The following is an 8,386-nucleotide window of genomic DNA, read 5'->3' on the forward strand; positions in this document are numbered from 1 at the left end:
GTCCTTGATATTTAGTCGTTTTCAGGCCATTTTCTGGATTTTTGAAAATTTCACTTTTTTGTGAAAATATCCACTAAATGAGGGAATAATATGTGTGAGGGTACCCCAGGAGAGTTCCAAATGTGTGTGGGTAGAATATATATCCCACGGGGGTAAAATTGAAAAAAGTTTAAAAAAATTTTTTTTTGGACTTAGTATTTTTTCCGGCGTTTATCACACTTTCAGATAGGGGAAATGTCAGTGAGCGTTCCGATTTCAGTTCCAGAGCGATTCGCCCAATGAGTCCTTGATATTTAGTCGTTTTCAGCCAATTTTCTGGATTTTTGAAAATTTCACCTTTTTATGAAAATATCCACTAAATGAGGGAATAATATGTGTGAGGGTACCCCAGGAGAGTTCCAAATGTGTGTGGGTAGAATATATATCCCACGGGGTAAAATTGAAAAAAGTTTAAAAATTTTTTTCTTGGATTTAGTAATTTTTCCGTCGTTTATCAGACTTTCAGATAGGGGAAATGTCAGTGAGCGTTCCGATTTCAGTTCCAGAGCGATTCGCCCAATGAGTCCTTGATATTTAGTCGTTTTCAGGCCATTTTCTGGATTTTTGAAAATTTCACTTTTTTGTGAAAATATCCACTAAATGAGGGAATAATATGTGTGAGGGTACCCCAGGAGAGTTCCAAATGTGTGTGGGTAGAATATATATCCCACGGGGGTAAAATTGAAAAAAGTTTAAAAAAATTTTTTTTTGGACTTAGTATTTTTTCCGGCGTTTATCAGACTTTCAGATAGGGGAAATGTCAGTGAGCGTTCCGATTTAAGTTCCAGAGCAATTCGCCCAATGAGTCCTTGATATTTAGTCGTTTTCAGCCAATTTTCTGGATTTTTGAAAATTTCACCTTTTTGTGAAAATATCCACTAAATGAGGGAATAATATGTGTGAGGGTACCCCAGGAGAGTTCCAAACGTGTGTGGGTAGAATATATATCCCACGGGGGTAAAATTGAAAAAAGTTAAAAAAAAAATTTTCTTGGACTTAGTCATTTTTCCGGCGTTTATTAGACTTTCAGATAGGGGAAATGTCAGTGAGAGTTCCGATTTCAGTTCCAGAGCGATTCGCCCAATGAGTCCTTGATATTTAGTCGTTTTCAGGCCATTTTCTGGATTTTTGAAAATTTCACTTTTTTGTGAAAATATCCACTAAATGAGGGTATAATATGTGTGAGGGTACCCCAGGAGAGTTCCAAATGTGTGTGGGCAGAATATATATCCCACGGGGTAAAATTGAAAAAAGTTTAAAAAAAATTTTTCTTGGACTTAGTGATTTTTCCGGCGTTTATCAGACTTTCAGATAGTGGAAATGTGAGTGAGCGTTCCGATTTCAGTTTCAGAGCGATTCGCCCAATGAGTCCTTGATATTTAGTCGTTTTCAGCCAATTTTCTGGATTTTTGAAAATGTCACTTTTTTGTGAAAATATCCACTAAATGAGGGAATAATATGTGTGAGGGTACCCCAGGAGAGTTCCAAACGTGTGTGGGTAGAATATATATCCCACGGGGGTAAAATTGAAAAAAGTTGAAAAAATTTTTTTTTAGACTTAGTCATTTTTCCGTTGTTTATCAGACTTTCAGATAGGGGAAATGTCAGTGAGCGTTCCGATTTCAGTTCCAGAGCGATTTGACCAATGAATCCTTGATATTTAGTCGTTTTCAGGCCATTTTCTGGATTTTTGAAAATTTCACTTTTTTGTGAAAATATCCACTAAATGAGGGTATAATATGTGTGAGGGTACCCCAGGAGAGTTCCAAATGTGTGTGGGTAGAATATATATCCCACGGGGTAAAATTGAAAAAAGTTTAAAAAAAAATTTTCTTGGACTTAGTAATTTTTCCGGCGTTGATCAGACTTTCAGATAGAGGAAATGTGAGTGAGCGTACCGATTTCAGTTTCAGAGCGATTCGTCCAATGAGTCCTTGATATTTAGTCGTTTTCAGCCAATTTTCTGGATTTTTGAAAATTTCACTTTTTTGTGAAAATATCCACTAAATGAGGGAATAATATCTGTGAGGGTACCCCAGGAGAGTTCCAAATGTGTGTGGGTAGAATACATATCCCACGGGGGTAAAATGGAAAAAAGTTGAAAAAATTTTTTTTTTGGACTTAGTAATTTTTCCGGCGTTTACCAGACTTTCAGATAGGGGAAATGTCAGTGAGCGTTCAGATTTCAGTTCCAGAACGATTCGCCCAATGAGTCCTTGATATTTAGTCGTTTTCAGCCAATATTTTGGATTTTTGAAAATTTCACTTTTTTGTGAAAATATCCACTAAATGAGGGAATAATATGTGTGAGGGTACCCCAGGAGAGTTCCAAATGTGTGTGGGTAGTATATATATATCCCACGGGGTAAAATTGAAAAAAGTTGCAAAAAATTTTTTTTGGGACTTAGTAATTTTTCCGGCGTTTATCAGACTTTCAGATAGGGGAAATGTCAGTGAGCTTTCCGATTTCAGTTCCAGAGCGATTCGCACAATGAGTCATTGATATTTAGTCGTTTTCAGCCAATTTTCTGGATTTTTGAAAATTTCACCTTTTTGTGAAAATATCCACTAAATAATGGAATAATATGTGTAAGGGTACCCCAGGAGAGTTCCAAATGTGTGTGGGTAGAATATATATCCCACGGGGGTAAAATGGAAAAAAGTTGAAAAATTTTTTTTTTGGACTTAGTAATTTTTCCAGCGTTTATCAGACTTTCAGATAGGGGAAATGTCAGTGAGCGTTCAGATTTCAGTTCCAGAGCGATTCGCCCAATGAGTCCTTGATATTTAGTCGTTTTCAGCCAATATTTTGGATTTTTGAAAATTTCACTTTTTTGTAAAAATATCCACTAAATGAGGGAATAATATGTGTGAGGGTACCCCAGGAGAGTTCCAAATGTGTGTGGGTAGTATATATATATCCCACGGGGATAAAATTGAAAAAAGTTGAAAACATTTTTTTTTTTTTACTTAGTCATTGTTCCGTCGTTTATCAGACTTTCAGATAGGGGAAATGTCAGTGAGAGTTCCGATTTCAGTTCCAGAGCGATTCGCCCAATGAGTCCTTGATATTTAGTCATTTTCAGCCAATTTTCTGGATTTTTGATAATTTCACTTTTTTGTGAAAATATCCACTAAATAATGGAATAATATGTGTGACGGTACCCCAGGAGAGTTCCAAATGTGTGTGGGTAGTATATATATCCCACGGGGATAAAATTGAAAAAAGTTGAAAAAAATTTTTTTTTCGACTTAGTCATTTTTCCGTCGTTTATCAGACTTTCAGATAGGGGAAATGTCAGTAAGAGTTCCGATTTCAGTTCCAGAGCGATTCACCCAATGAGTCCTTGATATTCAGTCATTTTCAGCCAATTTTCAGAATTTTTGATAATTTCACTTTTTTTGAGAAAATATCCACTAAATGAGGGAATAATATGTGTGAGGATACCCCAGGAGAATTCCAAATGTGTGTGGGTAGAATATATATCCCACGGGGATAAAATTGAAAAAAGTTGAAAAATTTTTTTTTGGGGACTTAGTCATTTTTCCGGCGTTTATCAGACTGTCAGATAGGGGAAATGTCAGTGAGCATTCCGATTTCAGTTCCAGAGCGATTCGCCCAATGAGTCCTTGATATTTAGTCGTTTTCAGCCAATATTTTGGATTTTTGAAAATTTCACTTTTTTTGTGAAAATATCCACTAAATGAGGGAATAATATGTGTGAGGGTAACCCAGGAGAGTTCCAAATGTGTGTGGGTAGTATATATATATCCCACGGGGATAAAATTGAAAAAAGTTGAAAACATTTTTTTTTTTGACTTTGTCATTTTTCCGTCGTTTATCAGACTTTCAGATAGGGGAAATGTCAGTGAGAGTTCCGATTTCAGTTCCAGAGCTATTCGCCCAATGAGTCCTTGATATTTAGTCATTTTCAGCCAATTTTCTGGATTTTTGATAATTTCACTTTTTTGTGAAAATATCCACTAAATGAGGGAATAATATGTGTGAGGGTACCCCAGGAAAGTTCCAAATTTGTGTGGGTAGAATATATATCCCACGGGGTAAAATTGAAAAAAGTTGAAAACATTTTTTTTTGGACTTAGTAATTTTTCCGGCGTTTATCAGACTTTCAGATAGGGGAAATGTCAGTGAGCGTTCCGATTTCAGTTCCAGAGCGATTCGCCCAATGAGTCCTTGATATTTAGTCGTTTTCAGCCAATATTTTGGATTTTTGAAAATTTCACTTTTTTGTAAAAATATCCACTAAATGAGGGAATAATATGTGTGAGGGTACCCCAGGAGAGTTCCAAATGTGTGTGGGTAGTATATATATATCCCATGGGGATAAAATTGAAAAAAGTTGAAAAAAAATTTTTTTTTGACTTAGTCATTTTTCCGTTGTTTATCAGACTTTCAGATAGGGGAAATGTCAGTGAGAGTTCCGATTTCAGTTCCAGAGCGATTTGACCAATGAGTCCTTGATATTTAGTCGTTTTCAGGCCATTTTCTGGATTTTTGAAAATTTCACTTTTTTGTGAAAATATCCACTACATGAGGGAATAATATGTGTGAGGGTACCCCAGGAGAGTTCCAAATGTGTGTGGGTAGAATATATATCCCACGGGGTAAAATTGAAAAAAGTTTAAAAAATTTTTTTCTTGGACTTAGTGATTTTTCCGGCGTTTATCAGTCTTTCAGATAGGGGAAATGTCAGTGAGCGTTCACATTTCAGTTCCAGAGCGATTCACCCAATGAGTACTTGATATTTAGTCGTTTTCAGCCAATTTTCTGGATATTTGAAAATTTCACTTTTTTTTGAAAATATCCACTAAATGAGGGAATAATATGTGTGAGGGTTCCCCAGGAGAGTTCCAAATGTGTGTGGGTAGAATATATATCCCACGGGGGTAAAATTGAAAAAAGTTTTTAAAAATTTTTTTCTTGGACTTAGTCATTTTTTTGCCGTTTATCAGACTTTCAGATAGAGGAAATGTCAGTGAGAGTTCCGATTTCAGTTCCAGAGCGATTCGCCCAATGAGTCCTTGATATTTAGTCGTTTTCAGCCAATATTTTGGATTTTTGAAAATTTCACTTTTTTGTAAAAATATCCACTAAATGAGGGAATAATATGTGTGAGGGTACCCCAGGAGAGTTCCAAATGTGTGTGGGTAGTATATATATATCCCACGGGGATAAAATTGAAAAAAGTTGAAAAAAATATTTTTTTTGACTTAGTCATTATTCCGTTGTTTATCAGACTTTCAGATAGGGGAAATGTCAGTGAGAGTTCCGATTTCAGTTCCAGAGCGATTTGACCAATGAGTCCTTGATATTTAGTCGTTTTCAGGCCATTTTCTGGATTTTTGAAAATTTCACTTTTTTGTGAAAATATCCACTAAATGAGGGAATAATATGTGTGAGGGTACCCCAGGAGAGTTCCAAATGTGTGTGGGTAGAATATATATCCCACGGGGTAAAATTGAAAAAAGTTGAAAAAATTTTTTTTTGGGACTTAGTCATTTTTCTGGCGTTTATCAGACTTTCAGATAGGGGAAATGTCAGTGAGCGTTCTGATTTCAGTTCCAGAGCGATTCGCCCAATGAGTCCTTGATATTTAGTCGTTTTCAACCAATTTTCTGGATTTTTGGAAATTTCACTTTTTTGTGAAAATATCCACTAAATGAGGGAATAACATGTGTGAGGGTACCCCAGGAGAGTTCCAAATGTGTGTGGGTAGAATATAAATCCCACGGGGTAAAAGTGAAAAAAGTTGAAAAAAATTTTTATTTTGGACTTAGCCATTTTTCCTGCGTTTACCAGACTTTCACATAGGGGAAATGTCAGTGAGCATTCCGATTTCAGTTCCAGAGTGATTCGCCCAATGAGTCCTTGATATTTAGTCGTTTTCAGCCAATTTTCTGGATTTTTGAAAATGTCACTTTTTTATGAAAATATCCACTAAATGAGGGAATAATATGTGTGAGGGTACCCCAGGAGAGTTCCAAATGTGTGTGGGTAGAATATACATCCCACGGGGGTAAAATTGAAAAAAGTAGAAAAAATTTTTTTTTTTGGGCTTAGTCATTTTTCCGGCGTTTATCAGACTTTCAGATAGGGGAAAAGTCAGTGAGCGTTCAGATTTCAGTTTCAGAGCGATTCGCCCAATGAGTCCTTGATATTTAGTCGTTTTCAGCCAATTTTCTGGATTTTTGAAAATTTCACTTTTTTGTGAAAATATCCACTAAATGAGGGAATAATATGTGTGAGGGTACGCCAGGAGAGTTCCAAATGTGTGTGGGTAGAATATATATCCCACGGGGTAAAATTGAAAAAAGTTGAAAAAAATTTTTTTTTGGACTTAGTCATTTTTTAGGCATTTATCAGACTTTCACATAGGGGAAATGTCAGTGAGCTTTCCGATTTCAGTTCCAGAGCGATTCGCCCAAAGAGTCCTTGATATTTAGTCATTTTCAGCCAATTTTCTGGATTTTTGAAAATTTCACTTTTTTGTGAAAATATCCACTAAATGAGGGAATAATATGTGTGAGGGTACCCCAGGAGAGTTCCAAATGTGTGTGGGTAGAATATATATCCCACGGGGTAAAATTGAAAAAGGTTGAAAAAAATTTTTTTTTGGACTTAGTCATTTTTCTGGCGTTTATCTGACTTTCAGATAGGTGAAATGTCAGTGAGCATTCAGATTTCAGTTCCAGAGCGATTCGCCCAATGAGTCCTTGATATGTACTCGTTTTCAGCCAATTTTCTGGATTTTTGAAAATTTCACTTTTTTGTGAAAATATCCACTAAATGAGGGAATAATATGTGTGAGGGTAACCCAGGAGAGTTCCCAATGTGTGTGGGTAGAATATATATCCCACGGGGTAAAATTGAAAAAAGTTGAAAAATTTTTTTTCTTGGACTAAGTAATTTTTCCGGCGTTTATCAGACTTTCAGATAGGGGAAATGTCAGTGAGCATTCCGATTTCAGATCCAGAGCGATTCGCCCAATGAGTCCTTGATATTTAGTCGTTTTCAGCCAATTTTCTGGATTTTTGGAAATTTCACTTTTTTGTGAAAATATCCACTAAATGAGGGAATAATATGTGTGAGGGTACCCCAGGAGAGTTCCAAATGTGTGTGGGTAGAATATATATCCCACGGGGTAAAATTGAAAAAAGTTTAAAAAATTTTTTTCTTCGACTTAGTGATTTTTCCGGCGTTTATCAGTCTTTCAGATAGGGGAAATGTCAGTGAGCGTTCACATTTCAGTTCCAGAGCGATTCACCCAATGAGTACTTGATATTTAGTCGTTTTCAGCCAATTTTCTGGATATTTGAAAATTTCACTTTTTTGTGAAAATATCCACTAAATGAGGGAATAATATGTGTGAGGGTTCCCCAGGAGAGTTCCAAATGTGTGTGGGTAGAATATATATCCCACGGGGATAAAATTGAAAAAAGTTGAAAACATTTTTTTTTTTTACTTAGTCATTGTTCCGTTGTTTATCAGACTTTCAGATAGGGGAAATGTCAGTGAGAGTTCCGATTTCAGTTCCAGAGCGATTCGCCCAATGAGTCCTTGATATTTAGTCATTTTCAGCCAATTTTCTGGATTTTTGATAATTTCACTTTTTTGTGAAAATATCCACTAAATGAGGGAATAATATGTGTGAGGGTACCCCAGGAAAGTTCCAAATTTGTGTGGGTAGAATATATATCCCACGGGGTAAAATTGAAAAAAGTTGCAAAAAATTTTTTTTTGGACTTAGTAATTTTTCCGGCGTTTATCAGACTTTCAGATAGGGGAAATGTCAGTGAGCGTTCCGATTTCAGTTCCAGAGCGATTTGACCAATGAGTCCTTGATATTTAGTCGTTTTCAGGCCATTTTCTGGATTTTTGAAAATTTCACTTTTTTGTGAAAATATCTACTAAATGAGGGTATAATATGTGTGAGGGTACCCCAGGAGAGTTCCAAATGTGTGTGGGTAGAATATATATCCCACGGGGTAAAATTGAAAAAAGTTTAAAAAAAATTTTTCTTGGACTTAGTGATTTTTCCAGCGTTTATCAGACTTTCAGATAGAGGAAATGTGAGTGAGCGTTCCGATTTCAGTTTCAGAGCGATTCGCCCAATGAGTCCTTGATATTTAGTCGTTTTCAGCCAATTTTCTGGATTTTTGAAAATTTCACTTTTTTGTGAAAATATCCACTAAATGAGGGAATAATATGTGTGAGGGTACCCCAGGAGAGTTCCAAATGTGTGTGGGTAGAATATATATCCCACGGGGGTAAAATGTAAAAAAGTTGAAAAAATTTTTTTTCTGGACTTAGTAATTTTTCCGGCAT

The sequence above is a fragment of the Phyllobates terribilis genome, unplaced genomic scaffold (assembly GCF_046119375.1).
Source record: "Phyllobates terribilis strain yellow unplaced genomic scaffold, ASM4611937v1 Scaffold_31__1_contigs__length_13893835, whole genome shotgun sequence".
Taxonomy (NCBI): Eukaryota; Metazoa; Chordata; class Amphibia; order Anura; family Dendrobatidae; genus Phyllobates; species Phyllobates terribilis.